Source organism: Parasteatoda tepidariorum, chromosome 8 (assembly GCF_982258835.1).
Source record: "Parasteatoda tepidariorum strain Cologne lab strain chromosome 8, Ptep-v5.0, whole genome shotgun sequence".
In the NCBI taxonomy this organism is placed as follows: domain Eukaryota; kingdom Metazoa; phylum Arthropoda; class Arachnida; order Araneae; family Theridiidae; genus Parasteatoda; species Parasteatoda tepidariorum.
In genome coordinates, this window is record NC_141762.1 from 107,140,626 (window position 1) to 107,164,467 (window position 23,842).

A 23,842-nucleotide genomic window follows, 5' to 3' on the forward strand; every position below is an offset into this window, starting at 1 on the left:
TTTTGGGCGGAGTTTGAAATTTAAAGGTTAATATTATAGGGAGTTATGGGGTGTGATGTGTGCGTGCCTCCTGATATGACTTCTGTCCCTTTTTCAGCCATTATCCATTCTTTAGCAAAGAAAAATATTTCTTTTCACATATAGAACACTTTATTCGCTTTAAAATATTGAAAAGAAGTTTAAAAAAAATTATATAAATTAAAATAAATAAATAAATAAAAATTATCCGAAATTTATCCGTTTATTAGTTATTATTCGCTATTTCCCAAAGAAAAAATAGTTTTTTTTTATATACAGAGCACTTGATTCACGTTAAAATATCAAAAAATATATTAAAAAAAATAATATTAAAAAAAGAAAGAATTTGAATGTCGACCGTCGCAGGGTTACGAACCCATGGCCCCGGAACAACAAATCTAACTTGCCACACAGCTTTACCAATTGCGCCATACTTCACATGCCTACCCCGCGAATATTTTGCTTAAAACGCCTCCTCCCGGTTAGCAAACAAATCTTATTTTGGCCTATAGTGGGCCCACTAATTGGTATATAAAAGAATCCTTCAGTTCAATTGTTCGATACATTAAATTCTAATTTAGAACGGAGATTGAAATTTATAGGTTAATATTACAGGGAGTTACGGGGTGTGATGTGTGCGTTCCTCCTGATATGACTTCTGTCCCTTTTCCAGCCATTATTCGCGCTTTTACAAAGAAAAATATTTCCTTTCACACATAGAACACTTTATTCGATTTAAAATATTGAAAAGAAGTTAAAAAAAATGATATAAATTAAAATTAAAAAATAAATAAAATTCATCCGAAATTTATCCGATTATTAGCTATTATTCGCTATTTCCCAAAGAAAAAATAGTTTTTTTTTGTATACAGAGCACTTGATTCACGTTAAAATATCAAAAAATATAAAAAAAAAAATTAATATATTAAAAAAGAAAAAAATTTGAATATCGAACGTCGCAGGGTTTCGATCCCATAGCCCCCGGGACAACAAATCTAACTTGCCACACAGCTTTACCAACTGCGCCATGCTTCACATGCCGACACGCGAATATTTAGCTTAAAACACCTTCTCCCGGTTAGTAAACAAAATTTATTTTGGCCCATTGTGGGCCCACTGATTGGTATATAAAAAAATCCTTCGGTTCAAGTGGTCGATACATTATATTCTAATTTTGGGCGGAGTTTGAAATTTATAGGTTAATATTATAGGGAGTTACTTGGTGTGATGTATGCGTGCCTCCTGATATGACTTCTGTCCCTTTTTCTGCCATTATTCGCTCTTTATCAAAGAAAAATATTTCTTTTCACATATCGAACACTTTATTCGCTTTAAAATATTGAAAAGAAGTTAAAAAAATAATATAAATTATAATAAATAAATAAATAAAATTTATCTGATTATTAGCTATTATTCGCTGTTTCCCAAAGAAAAAATATTTTTTTTTATATACAGAGGTCTTGATTCACGTTAAAATATTAAAAAATATATTTAAAAAATAATATATAAGAAAAGAAAAAAATTTGAACGTCGACCGTCGCAGGGTTTCGATCCCATAGCCTCCGGGACAACAAATCTAATTTGCCACACAGCTTTACCAACTGTGCCATGATTCACATGCCGCCCCGCGAATATTTAGCTTAAATCACCACCTCCCGGTCAGTAAACAAAACTTACTTTGGCAGATTGTGGGTCCACTAATTGGTATATAAAAAAATCCTTCGGTACAAGTGTTCGATACATTAAATTCTAATTTTGGGCGGAGTTTGAAATTTATAGGTTAATACTTTAGGGAGTTACGGGGCGTGATGTGTGCGTGCCTCCTGATATGACTTTTGTCCCTTTTTCAGTCTTTATTAGCTCTTTAACAAAGAAAAATATTTCTTTTCACATATAGAAGACTTTATTCGCTTTAAAATATTGAAAAGAAGTTAAAAAAATAATATAAATTAAAATAAATAAAATTTATCCGATTATTAGCTATTTCCCAAAGAAAAAATAGTTTTTTTTTGGTACGTTAAGTAAAAGGTGTGTTAATTTAGTGTGGCCAAGACATACATGGTCTACTGCTTATTCTTATTTATCTTAATAATTACAATAATTAGTTAACCATTCCATGATATGTTATTCTCGACGGAATTTAAGTCTCCATTTAATAAAAAGAAAAACATTTTCCTTGAATTTAAGTGGTGCCAAAATCAAATGTAACCAGACTTACTGGACTCATTGAAGAACAATATTAAAGTTTAGAGACGGTTGCGTATCGATAGGCTTTAACAGTATGATTATTTCTTCGAGAAATGCATCTGGCAATCCAAAAAAGTTCTGTAGTAGAGGAAATGGAGAATTAAAGCTAGTTTTCAACTCTTTTAACTCTGTTTTAAGTGTATTTTTTGCATAACTGAACTTTAATCTTGCAAGTGAAAAGTCTGTGATTTAAGATAATATCTGCGACTTTCATTAGAAAACTGTACTATTAATACAATAATTCGAAATAAGCCTACTTTGAAATGTCGCCTGGATATAACTAAGGAAAACGATGATGCAAGTAACTTGCAAGCTTTGAAAAAAAGCGGGAACACATCATGTATTTATTACTGCTTCTAATCAATTTGCAAAGTTACAAGAATACTAGAAAATTGAAAGTAAAGAAATCCATACACTAAATCTGGTTGCATTTTTAAAAAAGCTACTATTTTATTCATTTAAACTAATTATTCCCTTCATTTATTAAAGTCTTTGCTTTATATTGTTTAATATTGATATCAAATGATTAAATTTAAAATTACCATTTCTAAGTATAACATTTTGTAACTTCATAAATTTTAAAGTTTGTTTCAAATATCAGATCTATATTTTTTAGAAATATTGCATATGATAAATTATACTTTAAAGTAATGTAGTTCTTTTAAAAAAAAGTCTTTGAATTTTTACAATTAAACAAAAAACTATACTAAAATTTCACTCTAAACAAAAATTTTTGAAAAAATAGGCAAATAAAAAAATGCAAAGAGGATATCATTTCTCAATGCCTTAAAAAATTTACTATTTTTGAAAATTTTTCTAAAACTAGTTTGAATTAAACTAATGTATATGATATTTTTAAAATATATTTTTAGTTCTGCAAATATCCCTAAATAAATTTAATTGTAACTTGAACATTGTTTTGTTGGACTTGAATGTGATTTACTTTAAATAAAGAAAATCGAAGGTTATTTGGAGAAACTGTTTCAGTGATTTTGTATTAAGAAAACCTCCAAACACAATTGATCATGAAAAATATAGAAAAAATTAAATAAAATAAATGAAAAAGACGAAGAAAAACCATGCATATTAAAATTACAAATTTTATTAAAAATTATAATTTATTAGCAACAATAACAGGAAAAATATAGAACATAGTGAATCATTAAATGTTTAACAAATATAAATGCAAGAATGGAAAAAATCATTCAGTAAACTTAGAAGTAGGATTGAAAATAGTTGTAACAAAATTTTTTTTTAAATTAATGCTCAGAATGTTAGAGGTTAAAACAAATTATAGTCAAGGAGTGGCTCTAAAAGTTTTTATTTTTTTACTTAAATTAAAGGCTCATTTTTAAGTTGGTAAAAGACAAAGTACAAGTTTTAAAATAAAAAATGCTGCAGATATCTGGTGTAAATATATATAACTTTATAGCATAAAAGGGTAAGAGCATTTAAACATAACATACCAAAATGGTTACAACAGCTTAAGAAAGGTTTCTTAAATATTTACAATACTAAAGTTAATTATTAAAATATTAAGAATTTTCTAATTGAAAATAATAATAAAACAAAAACAGTTCAATAAATAAATTACACAGAAAACAGAAATAAAGGATTTTAACTCTATTAAGCAAGATATAAAAAAAAATTAACCATTGCTACAGAAGACAGGCAATTTTTAAACTTAAAAATAAAAAGAAGGGAGAGTTAGAAAACAGAGTCATTAAATACAAAAAAAATTAATGCAAATGAAAGTACACAATATTCGAAACAAAAAGGATTATAAAATGTTCAATAGTTAACTATATACAAGAATTAAATACAATTCTTCCTTAAAGTATTACAAGCAATCCTGTTCAGAAAGTTTGATCTGTATTATTCGATACTAGTTTATAATATTTTCATACTTCTTCAATACAGTTAGCTAAGATAATTAAGTACTTTAAAATACAAAACTAATTTTAATTAAATAGAAGAGAATAGTATATTTTATATGATAAAAACATAACAAGTCAAATGTAATCTTAATAATGTTCAGAATGGTGATATTAACAATTATGTGACCAAAACAAACCTAGTTTTATTGATGCTTAAATAAGAAAATCTAAAAGCTGTAAGTACAGTCCGCAAAAAAAAAAACGAATCACCCTGAATAACTTTCGTTCTAATGATCGGATTTTCACGAACTAAGTGTCAATCTTAATGGTTCCTGGGGGTGACCTCAAATATGCTAATTAATTAGTGCTAACTATTAATTAAGTTACGAAATCAGACACAAAAACGCACTTTCTCTGAATAAACATGCATTTTTTTTTACATATTTGGATTTCTTATCCTCAAAATATAGGGGGTAGCCGCAATCTGGGAAATGTGGTCCCCATAGTTTGGTCAGGAGAGCGATTCAAAGTTCGTACCCCTTAATGTTAATTTCACTTTTTGCGTTTTCCGTCATATTTTCGAAACTAATGAAGCAATTCAAAAAAAATTGCACTCACTCATAAAACTCATTTACCCAAAGATAATTTCATGCAAAAAATAATTTTTAATAATTATTTATTATTTTTTATTATTTAATTAAAGTGAGGATGAAAAAATATTGAATTATAAGGTATGAATTTTTTTATACCATATTAATCTACATATTTTTCAATTGAAAAATCTAAAGTTTCAACTGTTTTTATTTATTAGAAGCTGAGAAAAATTAAAATTAATTATTTTTAAAAAAATAATTTGGCGACAATAAAGAAATAACTAATTGGGGCGATTAATATTAAAATGTGATAAACTTGGGAGGAACTTGACTTCGCGCGCGTAGCGTAAAATTTCATTCATATTTTTTTCGCTAATAATCGTTTGCTAATCTTTTTATTTTTATTTCTTTCACACTATAAAATACGATGTTTCTTTTTTAGTCATTTAATAATTTATTTGAAATTTAGTAAAGAATTTTGAATAAAAAACACTTTATTCAACAAATGTCTAGTTTTAAAAAAGCGTGCTTCTGATAGAATACACCAGATTGAGCTTTTTTAATGTGATTATTTTTTATTTTTTTTATTTTGCTTTTCAATAACTGATACAATTTCAATAATATACATACGTATGCATAGATTTGGAATAATATATTTATCAATTTCTTGAATATATATTTTATAAATATTAATAAAAATACGTGGTCAACATTTTTAAACATCTCTCACAACATCGCAAATTTCTCAGCATCTTATAGGGTAAACTAAACAATGAAGGAACACTTAAGCTTCGCTTGCCTTTAAAAAAAATTCATAAAAATTTCAAAATTTGTAATTTTAGCTAAATGATGGTTTCGACATATTTGTTATTAAATGCAAATTATGTAAAAAAAGTTAGATAACTTACATAATATTGTTTTAAGCTTTTGGTGGTTTAAATAATAAGTAGTAAGATGACCAAGTGAAGGAACAGTTCTTACCAGTGAATAAACACTAAATTTTCCAGAGAATGAACACTTAATTTTGATAATGTTTGATGCTCGTTAGGAATCCATAGGCCACACAAATGTCTAAAAACAAGATTTTTCTTGGAATTACGACATATAACCATAGTTAATGTGAAAAATTTTACTTTTTTTTCAGTCATGGAATGGAAAGTAAAATATGTTTGAATACATAATTTTTAAAAAATGTTTTTCATTTTTTTCTCACAGTTTAATAGTCCGTTCTAAATTATGAATGTTTATCATTGTATAATCTGATGATGTTTTCATTATTATTATATTTCGATCATTTTTTTTTTAATCTTTTCCTCATATTTTTTAAGCTTTTTTTTAAAATCTTTTTAAGTATTTTTTTTCTCTTCGTCATGAGTAATTTATTTCTTTTTCTTTTGATTTAACCTTCCTCTTTTTTCCAAATTTTTGGCCAATGTAAATGTATCTTCGAAATTTCTTTTGATTTTCCAGTTCCATTTCCAGAATTCCTCACTGTATAATAAATGAGAAAAAGGAGTTTCGAAGTTTGAGTAAAACCCATCTCTCATTGACTTATATCTAGTAGTTACTTATGAAACCAATCGTTTTTGCAACTAACAATGCCTCAAGAGGACTTATCTCAAAATCAGTTTTCAAGATACTTTCATTATTAATGTTAGTTGTCTCAGCTTCAGAGTCAAAATTTGATTATACAATTGTTCTTTTTGAAATAAATTCTTCAATATTGAGAAAAGCGCAGGCTATTGGATATTTGGGAGATTAAACTTTTCTGTCAATGTTCCTTTAAAAATTTGCAACATAACTTGTGAGATTTCCTTCTCAAGCTTCTGTAGAAATAGCGCATCGTTACTCTCGAAGCATGTGTTTTGTTGATAAGTTGTCTTGCTCATTAACTCTTGGTGTCTGTTTTGCATGCATTTGTTACAGTCAACGTTTTCTACATCGAATGAAAAAATATCGCATTTCATAAAAGCATTTTAACTTCATCAGTTGATGCCTCAAATCTTATTTAAAAATGGATGTAAAATTTTCTAGACATATTGTTTCACAATTCTTTTGTTTTCAAGATCTAACGAGATTTCCAAGAATTACGTAGAAAACTAAACCAGAAAATTTGTTTTGAGGAACAAAACTTGCTTTTTTCAAATTGATATGAGATTTATACCTATCCAGAAGAAGCAAAATTAGGAATTTGCTTCTATTATTATTCCTTGAAAATTACACGAGGGAAAAATTAACTTTTATTATTTATCTAAGCTTATTCCATTTATTTAATGATATGCGTCGGAAGCTCCGTTTATTATTATACTATAAATGCATTAAATCATGTAGCTTGAATAATTTATTTTAAGTAAATTATTTAATAATTTTAAGCAAATAAGGGTGTAAAAATAAACTCGATCGAAATACTCCGAAAGTATACCCTGAAATATCTGTAGAATAAACTTTGGAATCGATATATAAAAAATACCTTTTCAAACAACTTCGAGTAGGACGGAAACGCTAACTTGTTTAAAAAAGTTGTCCTTGTTACTATTTAATTTCGATTCCTGGTACTAGGGGACATTCCATTTTCCCATTCGACTTTTGAAATTTCAATTGTAAACGGAATTTTTTTATGACCTTAAACTAAAATGTTAAGGCTTGCAGCAAAAAAAAGAATTTTTTTTTTACTGCATTAATTTTTTTACAAAGTAGTGAATTATTATTTTTTCAATATAAGAACCTGTGCCTATAACATATGTAAAACTTATTTTAATATCGAGTGAAATAATTTAATATGTTGTGTCACTAAATGGATAATCCCAAGAAACTGAATCGAAAATATAAAAACTTCATTGATTTAAAAAAATAATAGATGATAATAAAAATAGACATGTTTTGAGCGTCCAATAATAAAAGTCACTAGTTATCCAAGCCTGACAAGTCTTGAGAATGGGCGATTATATTTGAAAACTCGAAACATGTCGACTTTTACTTCCCTCTTCATATGTTTTGAAGCCAGTTGAGTTTTTATCGTCAATTATACTGTTTTACATTTGAGTCTTGATCATTATTTTGATAAGGATTTTACACTAGTTAAAGTAAACATATGCATTTTAATATTTTATCAGGATTCATATGGTCTTTAAAAATGTAAGAACATCAATATTGTAAAAGTTATATTTAACTTAAAAATTAACATTTTGACACCATATATTTTGAGTTAATGAAATTAAATATTTTATCTCTTAAGTTTTTGCGCCCCCATTTCAGTATCTTAAGGATCTTACGAGCTCTGTTTAAAAAGAGATCATCAGATATGTATAAGAAAGCAAAAATAACCATAGTAGCAGTATTTGGTGGTAAATGTAGCTTATCGTAATTGAAGAATATGCTGTGCGACATTTTATGGTGAATTTGCGAACGTATAAGTTTCAGAATGTATCGAAACATGAGGATGCTATTTGCTAATCATCTTTATCCAAAGGAAACGATGTAACCTAAATATCTAGTAGAATGAAGCGATTTTTAAAGCAATGAATCCTACAATTTGCAACATATTATTTCAATATCTTATTCTTAAACATAACATATTTCAATCTTTTTAAAATGCCACTAAACATTCAGCAATTCCTTGAGTTATAGAAAAAAGAAATATCGTAAACTATAGAAAGCCTTGTGAATGTGCATCAGAATTATTATACAATCTACATTTTATTTTTCAAGCACTTTTTTTTTCTTCAAACTTTCTTGCCTAGAAGACTCGATTAAAACTGTAAAAATGATTATCCCTAAAATTTTGTATATAGCTATAATAAGTTATGCTCATTTTATTTTAGTATAAAATCCTCGAATAAATATAGTAAAAACAGTGTAATCTAAATAATATCAGATAAAAAGTTCATGTATTTAAATTCTAAAAACTATCATAAATAATTTATAAATCGATTCAAATTTACTTTTCAAAGGAGATTAAAATAATATTTTTTTTGCTTTTTGGACAGAAATCCCCTAAAAAAATTGTTTATGGCCTGGAAACTTCGAGATATTTTCTATTAACAATAAATTAAGCCCCTCCGAGCAATCACTGAACATTATTTCAATTTTTTTACTATCAGAGTTTGGTTGCGTAGCAACCTAGTAAAATTAAGCACTCCTCTTTTGAATTAGTCAATGGGTTATCTTAAAATATTTATTTGCGCAGGCGACTTTTTTTGGCGGTTTTCTGGACTATCGCCAAATATATAAACCTTTATTGCGGCCCAATTTACCACCCAATTTTTTTAAAATTTTGTCTACCCCCACTAATTCAAAGGTCTAGATTCCAAATATGTAAAAAAAATTATATGTTTATTCAGAGAAAGTACGTTTTTGTGTCTGATTTCGTAACTTAATTAATAGTTAGCACTAATTAATTAACATATTTGAGGTCACCCCCAGGAACCATTAAGATTGACACTTAGTTCGTGAAAATCCGATCATTAGAACGAAAGTTATTCAGGGTGATTCGTTTTTTTTTTTGCGGACTGTACATAGAAGTCATAGAATGTGATAAAAATACAAAGAGAACAAGGAAAGAAAAACAAATTAAAAGAGTAGAAAAACTGCCAAAAATAATTATATTTATTTTAAAAATTCTTTTAATAATTTAAAAAAAATTAAAAATCAAGAAAACAATATATATTTAAGTCTTATAAACTCCCTGTCAGCTCACATGATTATATCCGTAAATTAGAGTGCTTTATAATATTGTATTAATATAGCAAAATATTTTAAAACAGATCTTGTTTTGGCTATATTAATACAATATAAAAAGCACTCTAATTTATGGACATATTCATATGTGCTGGCGGGTAGTTCATATCACTTAATTTGTTTTCCTGCTATTTAATTATTTTTAAAAAGAATTTTTAAAATATATTTAATTATTCTTGGTAGTTTTTTTGTCTCTCTCTCTATATATATATATAAAGCATAATAGGTAAATACAAAATGGACAACAACAAAAAAAGAGAGAAAAACAAAGGAAATTAAGAAAATTAATACGTTTCAATACTGTGCATAAGCTGCAAGCATATAGAACTCATAAAATAAGATCAAAATACAATACAAATCAACCAGATATAATTGTGTGCAGTGATGAAGAGATTATATATATATATTTTTCCAGATTTCTATAAATTTCTCTTAATAATTTTCTTTTTTCATTATTCTGTAATTTTTTCCATGTTTTCTCCACATTTTGAACTTAAATATGTATGATATATATATTACCAAAATTTGTAAATAACTTTTTTCTCCAAAACTTTAAGTCTAGTATATGAAAAAGAAAAAATAATTCTATGCTGGACATATGTATATGCCCTTTTATTGCCTTATAACTTGAAATTTAGAAGAATGCCAACATCCAGAAATAGTCTCAAAGTCATTTTTCACCAGGTACAGAGAAAAAGAGTTACAACATTAAATTCAAATCAAATAAAAATTAATTTAATTATTAAATTAATAAAATATTTATAAAATCTTAATACATTTCTTAAAATAGCTTTAATATTTAAACTGATATGGGTGAATAATAAATGGGTAATGTTGAATGCATAATTCAAAAGCAAAACTAGTTATTCCTCTTCGACGTTTTCATTTATTTCTACTTGAATTTAAATCAGAAGAGTTTTTTTTCTTCTTTTTTTACCGTCAAAATGAAATTTTAACTTTTATTATAAACTTTCATACAAATTTCAAGTAGTCAGCAGCTGGATAAATTACTTAAAAAATGTAATTTTTTCTACATATAAAATTTAGCAGAAAAATTCAATATAATTTAAACAAGTTTTGCAATCGGATGACTCATATAGAAGAAAGAAATCTTATGTTTGGATAAGTTAGTTATTTGTATTAAATTTTTTAAGAAGTTTGATGAAAAAGTGTTTTTGGAAAGCACCAAATTAAAAATGGGGTAGCAAATAATAAAACATTTAAACACAGAAATTGTTGAAAGAAGAGAAGTCTGTAGCAAGATTTTAAAATAAGGTGTTAAATCATTTTTCAATTATTTTCGATACAAAGTGTTGTTACAAATTTCTATCTTCTCTCAATGCCTTCTTTCAATCCCAGCTACTATGTTGGTAACCCAAGCAGGGAATTTTCTTTTTTGTGTTTGCTTCAATCAGTAACCACTAATGGCAGGGGTCATTTCTTCTTGCATTTCTGAAAAATTTAAGAAAAATAAAATAAAACAATCAAAAAAATATTACATTTGTGTGACAATCAAAAAAGTATTACATTTCATATCAGTTACGTTTCAAATACAGAGAGAAAATAGTAAAAAAGTAGCATATTTCAATCTCAATCTGTTTACATTAAAAAATTGTTAAAATAATTTAAAATGCTTCAATAAAGCCTTAAAACATTCACAAATTAAGCTATATTTTAGACTTTTCCCAGACCATAACTTTTAATTAGGTATTTGTGATCAATGACAAGCATACACTCTGTTTTTTAATGGTGGACATTCTGATAAAGAAAAGAAAATGTTTTGATTGTATCACATTTGCACAATCCATAACACATTTTACTTATAATACAAACTAATGAGTAAAATGACACTCAAATCAATACTTATAAAAATATGGGGGACGTATTTTTGAGCTTTATCTATTATAAAGTTAATCTAACACACTGTGAGATCAATTCAGATTTAATGTTACGTAAAAAAAAAATTAAGATGTATAATATGCATTTAAATATAAAATCATATATGGCATTGAATTCTATTCATTTGAAGAAATTAACTGTATTCCTATTTATTGATTTTTAAAATACCACGAAAGTTTATTTCAGTTACAGACAAAACTAAAGATAGGTTTTGAAAAAAAAAATCATTTTGGGCTTCTTCAAAGCACGAAGGGTCTAATTTTTATATTTTTTAAGCTTCCTGTTATAACATTAATCAAAAAGGTACTTTATGTACTTTGATTTGTGAAATATTAATTTCCTGTAATGTACAGCATATAAATTTATAATTGTTTTATTAGAGTACCCATCTAATTTTATTCTTTCATTGTTACTAATTACTAACTTCTGCTTATGGGCAATTCTATGATACATAGGACAACATAATTAAAAGAAAACCTTTAACAGCAACTCTCCATTAACAAATTTCATTTATTTAAGATATGAAATTAAAAACTTTTGCAGTAATAATAATCAAAATTATAACGTCTGTACATTATCTGTCAGTAACTTGTAACGTTAGTCACAGAGCTTTTTCTAAATTTGCCACTTTCTCTCTACATTTTTATAAAATAATCTCATTATTGCTTATGGAAGAAGAATTAAGTGAGGAGAGAAGGAAACATCTCAGATAATTAAAAAAAAGTATTTATCAATGAAAAGAAAGTTTAAAAAATAAGAAAACCCAGCAAAAACCTATATCAGTCACTATAAAACTAACCTATAATGAAAAAAAAAATTTTTTTTGTTGCTTTTCTAAAAAAATTTCAAGCAATTTTTACGAAATTCTGTGTTTTTTTTAAGTATAAATATAAAACTTTAAATAGCATTTCATTTGCTCCCTCAGTAGTGCCGGGATAAGGACAATTATTCCTGTCTCTTTTCTTGCCCCCAGATGCGTTTAACCTTGGAAACAAATAATACCATGCTGATATTAAAGCACAAAATTTCATTTGTAACTAAAAAATGAAAGGCATCAGAATGAAAAATCTCTACTAAGTTATAATATCTATCTAATGGGGATTGTGTTGCTTAAATTCAAAGCAAAAGTTGTTGACTAGTTGAAAATATTTTGAAAGACCATAACCCAGTAAATTATAAGTCACACTTTTTCATCTTATTTTATATATTAATATTAAATAACTATAAAATAATTTTAAAAATCATGTTTAAAAAAATTATATAATGTATCATATTTTTTAAAATTTAATAAAATTTCAAAAATAATAAAAAGTGTAAAACTTCAGGCGTAATACAATGTCTTAAAAAATAACAAAATTTTAAAATCATATGAAATACAATAAAAAACTATTTAACTATACATAATTTGAATACCATATTTTAAGTTCAGGGTTTTAAAAGTTTTTATTATTTCTTCACTCTGGTTCAGAAAGGTCTAATTTTAAAATTAAGATTTTGGGTATACAAGTAAAAACATATAAAACCTGTATTTTTAATTCCATTAAAAAATAACAGTCAATAAATGATCGAAATAGAAAATTTTGTTTATAGTTAAAATTGATATTATGCTCTAAACAGTTTAAATTGACATATATAAAACTGCAAAAGAACTCAAAACCTTTTTCTATATGCAATTTTAATGCTATATTGTAAATGTTTTATTTCATCAAAAAATTACAGCCTTGAAGAATTTTTTTTATGTACTTTAACTTTACACATGGAGTATAACAAGGGGCATAAATATAGCCCCTTGGTTCAAAAATGTTCAGTATAACTGAAATACACAAAAGCAATAAATAAAACCAGGTATGAACAAAAATTCAAAGTGACTGTTTTTATTTTTCACTGCCAACATATTTAAAAAATAAAATTTTTATAGAAAACTTTTGCATAAAAAGTTCAGAAAATTCAAAAATAAGTATAACAGATAAAACAGAAATAAATAAATTAATTAAAATAAAACAATGATAATAATGATAAAACTTACAAACTATTATAATTCCATGCAATAGAATCAAGCTGCATTTAAATTAAAAATTAATATTTGGATTTCAACTATTAAATAAACAAACACAGGAATTCACAATAACCAGACTAACAAAATTAAACATTATATTTTCAAAGGAAAAAAAAAGTCAACTTTATTCATGTTATTTCAAAAAATTTTTAACAGTTAAAACTTTTTTGAAATTTCTATCAATAAAAACTTTAAACTTAAAATAGTTTTCATTAAGACAACAATACCTTAAAATAACACCTACAAACAAACTAAAATACCTAAAAATGTAGATATTTACCATTCAATGACTGAGAGTATCCCGGTTTGAATCTCCTATAAAATTTACACAAGTTAGATATAATATATAGTTATTATACTTAAGGAAAATTTACAAAATGCAAATGTCACATTAAATGAATACATAAACACAATGGGACCCTTATGAATATCCATACCTGCCAACTTTTTGTCCCTTCCATTATAATTTTTCTCAGTGGTACTAAAATGGAATTAAAATTTCAATTTTAAGCATAAAAATACGATGTATTTGAAAAAGCTTAAGCTGTAAACCATGACAGTAGCACATATTAGTATATATGCTTAGTTTTTTTTAAAGAATAGTGGTGATCAAAATCATTTAAAATTAAGTTTGTAAAAGAGATAATAGTATATATTTACTACCACTTTAAATGCAAAAATAAAATTTTACGCCAAATGCGTAAAAGTTGGCAGGTATGAATATCAGTCTCAGATATAGAATTACAAAATTTTAAAATAATGTAAAAAAAATTTTTTTTCCACAAAAATTAAAAATAATTATTTCACTCTTTACAAGCAAGATTTTTAAAAATTTGATTTCTAATTTAAATGCCAAAGAGTGCCATTTATAAAAAATTATTAAATATTTAAAAATAGTCTAGGTAGAAATTTATTATCCTTAATATTATTTTATTAATTTCACATAAAATGCATCCATAATAAATCTTGAATGACTAAAAAACAATGTAATCAACTAAGGTGCAAGAACTAGGTAAGTCCTGATTTACAAACTTTAAGTAAACTAAACTAAATAAAACAATAGGTTTTTTTAATCATGCACTGAAAAGGGGTAGTTTAACATTTGTGCCCAGTTCCAGAACTAACCTAATATTCACAGTCAAAAATAAATTAAAAATTTCTTTGAAAAATTTGGACTTAACTTGATGTATTAGTGCCCTAATACATCAAGACAACACATTCAAAAATGTTTTGACTGAAAAATACAGCATAATAGAAAGAGATATAGATAAATGACTGTAAATTAAAATATTGGTTGATATATTCAACACATAATAAAAATGTGCACAGGTTAGATATGAATTATGACTTTTATATTCATGCACACACAGAGTGGAACCCTAATTTTAGGTTTTCCATCGAACTAGAACTAAAAAAAGCAGGAAGTGCAATAATGTAAAATCACCATAAAAATTAAAGTAAATATAACTTTTGACTGAGAAGAGAAAAAATAGAAATATATTGAGGAAATAAAACAGACATAGATTGAGGAGCTTCCGTAGTTGGACAGCTGATTTATCTTTTATAGTGATTTAAAAAATTTTGGAAATTCTCTGCAGTTTTCCAGTTTTTTATGACTTTTTTAATTCCCTGTATTCTTCCGGTTTTTCCAGATGCTGTAGCAACCCTGATGAAGGTATTTTCACAAAATTTTTAGATACTAATTGATATTATAATTGAAACTGTTGTTAAAACAAGATACAATAAATAACATTTTTAGAATTACTATTCAACGAAATTGGAAGATTATTTATAAATACATATTTTTAATATTATTTTCTCAGTGAGTAAGCCTTGTTATGAACAGTTTAAAATTATTATTTTTTTAAAATTGAGTTAAATTAACACAAATATATTAAATTAATGATGTTCATCAATGCAGCAAGACTTTCTCTAAGACTATAATGAAGAATAAAAATCAAAACGCCAATTAAGTTACTGATAAAAACCTGAAAAAGCTTAGTGGCATCTTTTGACACCAACACAACCTTTTATAGTGGGGGGGCAGCCTGCAAATTGAGAAAAAATTATAGAAAGCAATCTTGCCAGCAGTATCTTAATTAAAAAGTGCAGACAAAAATCAATATAACATTGCAAGATTGTTTCCTGGGACCATAAAACTTATGTGTGCCTTCATTGCATGGACTAAGCATAAATCTTCTGTTACTATCAAAATGATACATGAAAATTTCAAGAATAAGATACAAAACCGTGTTTCACTTTTTTAAATGACCTAAAAGTCTCTCCAGAGGTAATTATACATTTTTGTTCTAAAAATGAATACATTTTTAATAATATTATACTCAATTGTATTTTAAAATAATGAGAGTAGTCCTTTAAGATTAAGATTCGAAAGACAATATTAGACTGAAAGACAGAAATTAAGATTTGAAAGATAGTATCCGTTGAAGGAGTTTCGTTGTTGAAATGGCTGCAGTATTTAATACATTATGTTTAATTTTTTTAGCCGCCCTCTCCCCAACCAAGAGACACAACTATGCCAAAGTTGCACAAATTATTTATCAACTAGCTCAGATCTTTTAATGAAGTGCCAAGTATAGCTATCACATTTTTTGATATTCCACTTGATGAAGTTAATGAGTAAATTTATGTTAATGACTATGAGGTAAATATTTGTTTAGTTTCTTTTTAGTAAACGTTAGCTCTCAATCAATGAGGCACAGAAAATGTTGTTACTCTAGCTACTCTACTTAAATATAAGGATTTAGGATAAAATTATTTTAATTTTGCTGTAGCTGGGTTTTAAATTTTAAGGAATATGGTGAATTTGTAACTAAAATGAAGAACTTTGTAGAACAGCACATGAAGTGACATTTTTTAACAACAAATTGTCCCTTTTGAGAGAATGTCTTTAAAAGAAACAATTAGAAAATATGGTTCTTTACTCTTTGCAGAAATACAAGTTGACAATTAGTGCACTGAAGTGTTTTGCTATTGTGTCAGAAATCAATTTAAATGTGGAAGGGAGGAAAAAAAAATAGGTATGTGCAGTTTCTCAATTTTTACAAAAATATAAGTTGAAAATTAGTGTACAGTTTTACTATAGAGTTAGTGCAAAAAAAAAAAAAAAAAACATTACTAATTTTTTTTACTGAAATATAAGGTGACAATTAATTAAGTTTATTAAAATTTTTTGCTAAGCTCAAAAATAGAAAGAAAGAAAAATTTACAAGATGTATACAGACTATAGCATATATAAAATCTTGTTAATTCTTTACTGCAAGTTTACTTATTTGTATTCATGATAAAAATTCTGCTATTATAATTGTTATTTTTCCTTCAATAAACATTCTTATTATGATAAAAGCACTCCTGCAAAAGCCAGTATATTGGCCAAGGGATCTGGCAAGTTAAGGCTTAACAGTAGTATAATGATGTAAGTGTAACAGCTTTAAAATTGCTTCAGGTATTATGAAAGCTGTATATTCCACAAATATTTCATTTGTTTTGATAATATATTTTCATTTCTTTTTTTTATTACATAGTAATAAAAACCAAATAAAAAATGTTAATGCATTCCTTTAATTGACTATAGTTAATAAAGGTTAAAATGATTGCTAAAAACAGATAAGTATTCTTGATTTTTCACTTAAAAGAGCTAGGAGGGTTTGGTCTTTAACATATTCAGTATCATAAACTGTTAAAATTAGCAACTGTTAAAATTGCTAAAAACTAATGATGATAGTTACAATGTAAGTTTTAGTAATACATTTATAATATTTATTAAACTATAGTTATACACCAATGAATAAACATATGCTAATACATATAATAATATAACTAAATATATTATGAATAATTATGTCAATGTAGAAAGTGTAGCATAAACAAAATTTCAGCTTATCTTCACTTTCTTTTTATTATTTTATAAGAAAATTCTACTCTTCTAAAGAATTTTTGAAATCTTTACGTTGAGTTATTATTATTTTAAATTTCATATTATTGAAATCAAAATGTTCTATTTCATTTTTATAATTTGCAGCATTTTGTTTTATCAACTGCACAATATTAATAAAAGTGGAATAAATCCAAATTATAACATTGGATCAGTTTAAAAACAGAATTGACAAAATCAGAAAAAAAAAGCTGATAAAAGCATAAATTTTTTATATTTTGTAATTAGTAATTTAACTTTTAAACTTAAGAGTTTCAAATCACCCTATTTTATTCTATGTAAAGGAATGATGACATAAATAATTGTTAGAACGTTTAAGGTATTTTTCAATAATTAAAATGTCTTATTAAAAGTAACTTAACAATTACAGAGCTTTCAGCAAGCAGATCTTTTGTTAGCATATAGTGTTCATATATAAAGTACATTTACGTATGAAAAGGATATGTTTTTTCCAGAGAAATTTACTTTTCAACGTAAGTTTAATCTGCACAAGAAAAGTGGTAACTGAATATTACTTCAATGAGCTAATTTTAGGTGAAAATAACAAACTTATATTAATAAGGATATACAGTTAATTAAGTTTAAAACAGTTTTTTGATGTGTCGGTTCTATCAATGGTAAAATTGTCAAAACTTGATAAGAAGTGAAACGTAAATAATAATGAATAATGAGTTAAAATAAATAATGATAATTACTCAGAATGCACTTCACCGTCTTTATCTGTAAGTCGCGAAGTATTGTCAAAACTGCTAGCAAAAACACAAGACTATCTTTTGTGAAGTTAACACAGTTGACTGAACCTAAAATATATGACAACACACTTTTAGATCATGTTAAAATTATTTAATGTAAATAATCACCTTAACACAAAAGATCATAATATTTAATGGCCTGAGTAAAACATATGTTGTCCTTAAAATTTCTTTTTTACATACATTGTATGTACATTTATTAGGTATTATTAAAAATAATAAAACAATTTTCACAGTCACAAAATCAATAAAAATGTTAATACAAGGGAGAAAAAAACAAAAAATACACACTTAATGACTATTTGCTTTACATCTAACTAGAAAATTATACAACATTTAAAGTAATAGATTTTCTATGCCTTTCTCGAATACAATGAATATTGTAATTAGTTCATTCTAACTCATGTGTATTCACACTTTGAAAAAACTGTAAAAATATCCATAGATAAAAAAAAAAGAAGTTCTGAAACTATTCATCATTAACTAGCTGAATACCCATTTTTTTTGTACAGAGTGAAATAAAGTAAGCCATCACTTTATCAGTACTGAAACAGCCTACTGATTGAGTAAATATCGATTGACTAGTCATTATTTCAATTATTTTTTAAATAATGTTCTTATGAAGCTTTTTCAATGAAGCATTATGCAGCAATTTCAAGAAAAAAAATTTTCATACGACCTATGATTTTTATTAAACCAGGCATACATATGTTATTATAGTAGGTTTTAGGAATTATGGTTTCTGGTTGACCATGGCGATCAATAAATTTTGAGTGATTATACTTTTAGCTTTTCAATTATGATCAATCTCATTTTTAGTAAAAAATTATGTAAAAAAATGTTTTTCAATTGCATTAAAAGTAATTAATTTATTTAAATTTTTTTTTGTTGCGATTCTTATATGTGTTTTTAACAATCACTAGGAGAAAAATCCTATTTATCCTTCTCTTTACACTAACGCGTATTCCTCAAACTTGTAATTCTGAATTTTATTACATCGTGTTAAAAAAATACAGTGTATCTGCTAGATTTCAGATTTTCAAATTCATAACTTTTCATGACTAATTCCACGGATTTTTCATGACTAAACGAGGTTACTATTTTCTCCAACAAAAACACAACAATAAATTTAAAAAAGCATTATACCATTAATTGAAATGATAGGTATAATCAAAATTGCTATACTCTGCATCTTCATATTAATAGATTTTAAATTTAAAAAACAGAGTAAAGAAAGAGTTGAAATAAAATAGCTAAAAAAAATACAGAAGCAAATAATAATTTTTTTCTTTTTCTCTGCAGAATTATATTTTAAAGATACTTTTCGTGTTCATCAGAAAGGAAAGAAACTCCTAGTTTTTTTGTGTACTCATTTCCTATAAAAAATTCGTCAATGACTGGCTTGCTTCAGTTAGAATTTGATATTGATAAAATAAAAATAATAAACAATAACAAAAATTCTGAAATCACAGAAGTTTAAAAGATAATGATGCTCTAGAAGTGATGCTCTTTCTTTCATTTTTTGAAAGAACACCATAATTTTTAAAGAACATGATAAAAACTTTTTATATTTTAATAAAATATGACTGTGAGTGGGGATTTTATAACAAATTCAGATGTTCAGAACACAATGATATTTGGGGGGGGGGCTAAATTCCATTTTAAAAATTAGATTTTTCAGCAATCCATGTTTTTTTTAAAAACAAAAATAGTTAAAATCATGACAAATTTTGTTTAATACAGAAATTTATGGTTTTCCATGATTTCTTACGATTCTCCAGGTGCACAGATACCCTGAAAATAGGAATTTGAGAAGTCGCGTTGAAATCCATAAAAATAACTGCACAATTGCGATCAAAAAACCATATGGGTTTATAATTTCCCCATTTTTATTTATGTAAATCTTCAGTTTCAATTTAAAATAATTTATTTTAAATTAAAATTATTAAAATAATTTAAATATATTTTTTAATTTAATATTAAAAACTCACATAATGATAAAGACAAATGAAGAAAAACAGACTCCAAAAATATAAACTAAAATAAGTACGTATCTTTACAATCAATTTACAAAAGATTGTAAAGTATGTTTTAGTACAAACAGTTTGAAGAATAAAATAACTATTTTATTACTACTTAATTTAACATAATAGAGCTTTAAATTTAACAATATTCTTATTGACATATTGCTGCATTATATAAATAAGAAAAAAATATACTTTAGATTAGATTAAAAAATAATATTAAAAATGTAATTTGAAAATTACAATAAGGAATATAAGCATACTGGATAAGTACAATACCGATTTATTTACGCTGGTGATGGAAAACACCTAATCCCCATTGATACTTTCTACTGTAGCAAAAGTAGTGTGTTTAACAAGTAGATAAAAATAAACTTTGGGAAGCTTAAATTCTTTCAATAATTACATTACTTAAATAATTTTAAAAACTACAAGAACATGGAATGTCTCTTTTATTTTAAACATTTTTTAGAGACATTGACTTAATCTTAAATTTGTTCACTTTATTTTACATCAGGTACGGCAAATTTCGTCCACAGTGATGAAAAAAACCACCTTTAAACAAATAGATTTCTTTCATCCCAATTGGAAGAAACTCTTTCCCAATCAGAAATATTAAATATTTAAAGAGTTTTTTTTTCTAAACAGTTTATAACTGCAATCTAGTTTAAATAATAATATTAATTTTTGAGGTTTTAATAACCTATCATTTTATACATAGGTAAAAAACAAACAGCAGAAAAAATTCTGAAAGTTTTTATGACTTTCTAATGAAATTAAGGGTAGCTAGTTTATCATTACTATTTCATTTTAAAGAATATATTAAACTCTAATTTTATAATTAAAGAACTATCAAAATAAAATAACTGAATTTTATAATTACTACTAAATCAATAAATCACATACTGAAATAGATACAATTAAAAACCCATATTGAATTCTCAATTGCAAATAGTTTATTTTTATGATTAAATAATGTTAATTATGAATACTCAAACCTAATGATAAACTTCCCGTTACTATAAATTTAATTTGTTTCAGTTATAATATCTATTCTTGAGCAATTGTATTAGTCGTTTTTATTTTATTCCGTTTTGTCCAGTTTCTTCCTGTCCTGTAAGAAATAAGTTTCTTCTGAAAAAAAGGCCACCATTTAACATAGATGATTTTGTGGCAAATCATTTCTATGTAAACATTTAAAAATTGTTGATTAATGTTTATTTGAAACTGTACAAATTCCCATAAGCAATAAATCTCACAATTATAAAGTACGTAAGAATTTTTTTTTTTTTTAATTATGTTACAATCAAACTGGAAGTATTTATATGAATAATAGAAAATTTTATTATATAACTTTCTTTAAAATTTTTATTTTCAAGAGAACAAATTTAGTTTGAAAGAATACGTTTTTTTTCAAAATTATAATTCAATAATTAATTGAAATTTTAAAAAAATTAACTTTATAATTTTGTTTTATCCCAATGGTATTAATGAAAATTTTTTAATACATCCTCTTCTAGGAGCAGGGATAAAATATTATGTTAGCTTTGTTTCTTTACATTAATATTTGTTAGCTCTGTTTCTTATTGTTCATGGCATTAATTTTTTTTTAAGATTTGGATATATTTTCTTGTTAATATAAAGTTATTACCAGTACACCCTTTGTCGAACAGCTTAATACAGCCGAAGTACTGTTTTTTCAAAGATTTTTATATCAATTGATTCACTCTAATAGCATTCCCTTCATCCTATAAGAACTAATTTTACTTAAAATACCACAATCAACAGACCTGAGATTAACATTAAATTCAACTTAAACAATATTTACTGAGTTTGTTTTCTCCATTACTCAGTATTAATGTTATATACATACAATAAGATTATGTAGAAAAGGTCATATAATTAAAATTAAATAAGTAAATAATTGATTTAAAGAAAGGAAAGACTTTAGTCAATACCCCCCCCCCTAAAAAGTTTTATTTAGGCAAAGTGGAAAACAGACCCTGAAAATTTTTTAAAACAAAACCACTTTTTTTGGGGGGGGGAGGGGTTAAAAACCCTGATACAAAATGCTTTTGATCTTACTTTTTTTTAAAAAAATACTACTTTTATATTATTCATTTTATTATTTATATTACTAAAATCTATTACCTATTGTAAGATTTTATTTTTTAATAAGATTTATGTCATCCCTATTTTTCTCCCAAAGAAAATTTCATAGATATTTTAGCAGTTTCTTAAAAAACTGGTTTTTATTTCCTTAGTTTATGTTTCATTTATTTTGAAACAATGTAAGAAATAACTTGTAAAATAACTATTAACTTGCATTACAATAAACTGAATTGCAAATACATGTTTATAATAAAATGAACTGCTTTAATATTGGATGACAATGCTTTTTTAAAGAGTATCTTATATTTCTTTCGCATAGTTGGGAGAGATCTAATTCTTCAAAGGTAAAATATTTAATTGTTTTTTCTACTGGGGAAGAAACTTGTCCTATTTAGTTTTCAAGTGGCATTTTTGATAATTTATATACAATTAACTTTACAAAATATGGTACAATAGGAAGCTCTTAACTAAACTTATTTTCTCATAAAATGACTTATTTAAAGAGGTCACAGAAATTTTTTTTATTCAATATACATATAGGGTTGCCACAGGCAACTAAAATGCGACTATTTGCAACTATTTTTGATCTGAGTCAACTTTTTCACCTGAAAAAGCTAAAAAAAGCAACTATTTTCAGGAAAAGGAGACTATTTGGAGACTTTTCTGAGCTCCAAGTGATGTTTTTAATTGCATAAATTGGGTTGACAACCTAGGGCCCAAGGTAACTTCTTTATTCTACTAAGTTTTTTATTTATGATGCATTAGTAACCTATGATCACTTCATTATATTTTTCTGGAAAGTTTTTTCTTAAATTATTTAATATAACATTGTTTAGCAATTACTTTAATTTTTTAACTGCACATTATGTTTTTCTAGTTGCTGATCCTGTATTTTAATGCAGAAAACCATTCATATTTACAAAGGAAAATACAAAACTATTTGATGATTAAATGTATTTTATTTTCAGTTATGTTTATTATGTTGCAATGAAGCAATTTAGTTAAAGTGAATTGTATTTTTTTAAAATTTATGTAATAAAAAGTGATGTATTAATTTAGTTATTTCTTTCAATGTGATTTTGATACATAATAGTAGGAGTTATTAAAATTTCTTTTAAACAGAGCATTGCATCTAAACCTAACATCTGTTGTCAGTAAAAAGAAAAAAATTATTGCAAAAAAGGAGAGAAAAATAATAAAAATAATATAAAAAAAAATTATTTAATTTAATTTTAATAATTTATTATAAATATTTCATATATTTTTAACAATTAATTATACAAATTTCATAGGATTGTTAAAACAAAAAGTATCTTGAATAAATTACTGATAATTACATAATTACAGACACATAACTGATTTTAAGACTCCAAGTTCTATTTTTTTCTTTTGAAAATAAACGTATTCTTTCTTCGGGCATATATATATAAAGCTAAATACTTTTTGAAAAAACAAATGTCAAACTGAGCAGTCTTTTGTATATCAATAAAAAATTTCCATTAATATTTAGACTAATTGAAGTGGATGAACCAAGTTCTTGTAATCAAACTTTTTTTTATTATAGTATTTCTT

The 23,842-nt window shown here is 25.5% G+C and overlaps 2 long non-coding RNA genes across 4 annotated transcripts in view; one reads left to right on the plus strand and one right to left on the minus strand.

The window, feature by feature from the left end:
• Nucleotides 1-3,353: 3,353 nt before the first annotated feature.
• The window catches only part of LOC147806651 (uncharacterized), a 30,239-nt gene continuing 9,750 nt past the window's right edge, over nucleotides 3,354-23,842 (minus strand). For 2 of the 3 annotated variants that reach the window (XR_015428462.1, XR_015428460.1), the window contains exons 4-6: nucleotides 18,078-18,182; nucleotides 13,708-13,742; nucleotides 3,354-10,924 (exon numbers count right to left, since the gene is read on the minus strand). This is a non-coding gene — a long non-coding RNA (uncharacterized LOC147806651). The remainder of the gene's footprint in view (nucleotides 10,925-13,707; nucleotides 13,743-18,077; nucleotides 18,183-23,842) is intronic. The other variant, XR_015428463.1, reaches the window with a different exon arrangement.
• On the plus strand, nucleotides 16,330-23,318 carry LOC147806652 (uncharacterized). The gene is made up of 3 exons (XR_015428464.1): nucleotides 16,330-16,468; nucleotides 22,908-22,991; nucleotides 23,148-23,318. It is a non-coding gene; the product is annotated as an uncharacterized LOC147806652 (long non-coding RNA).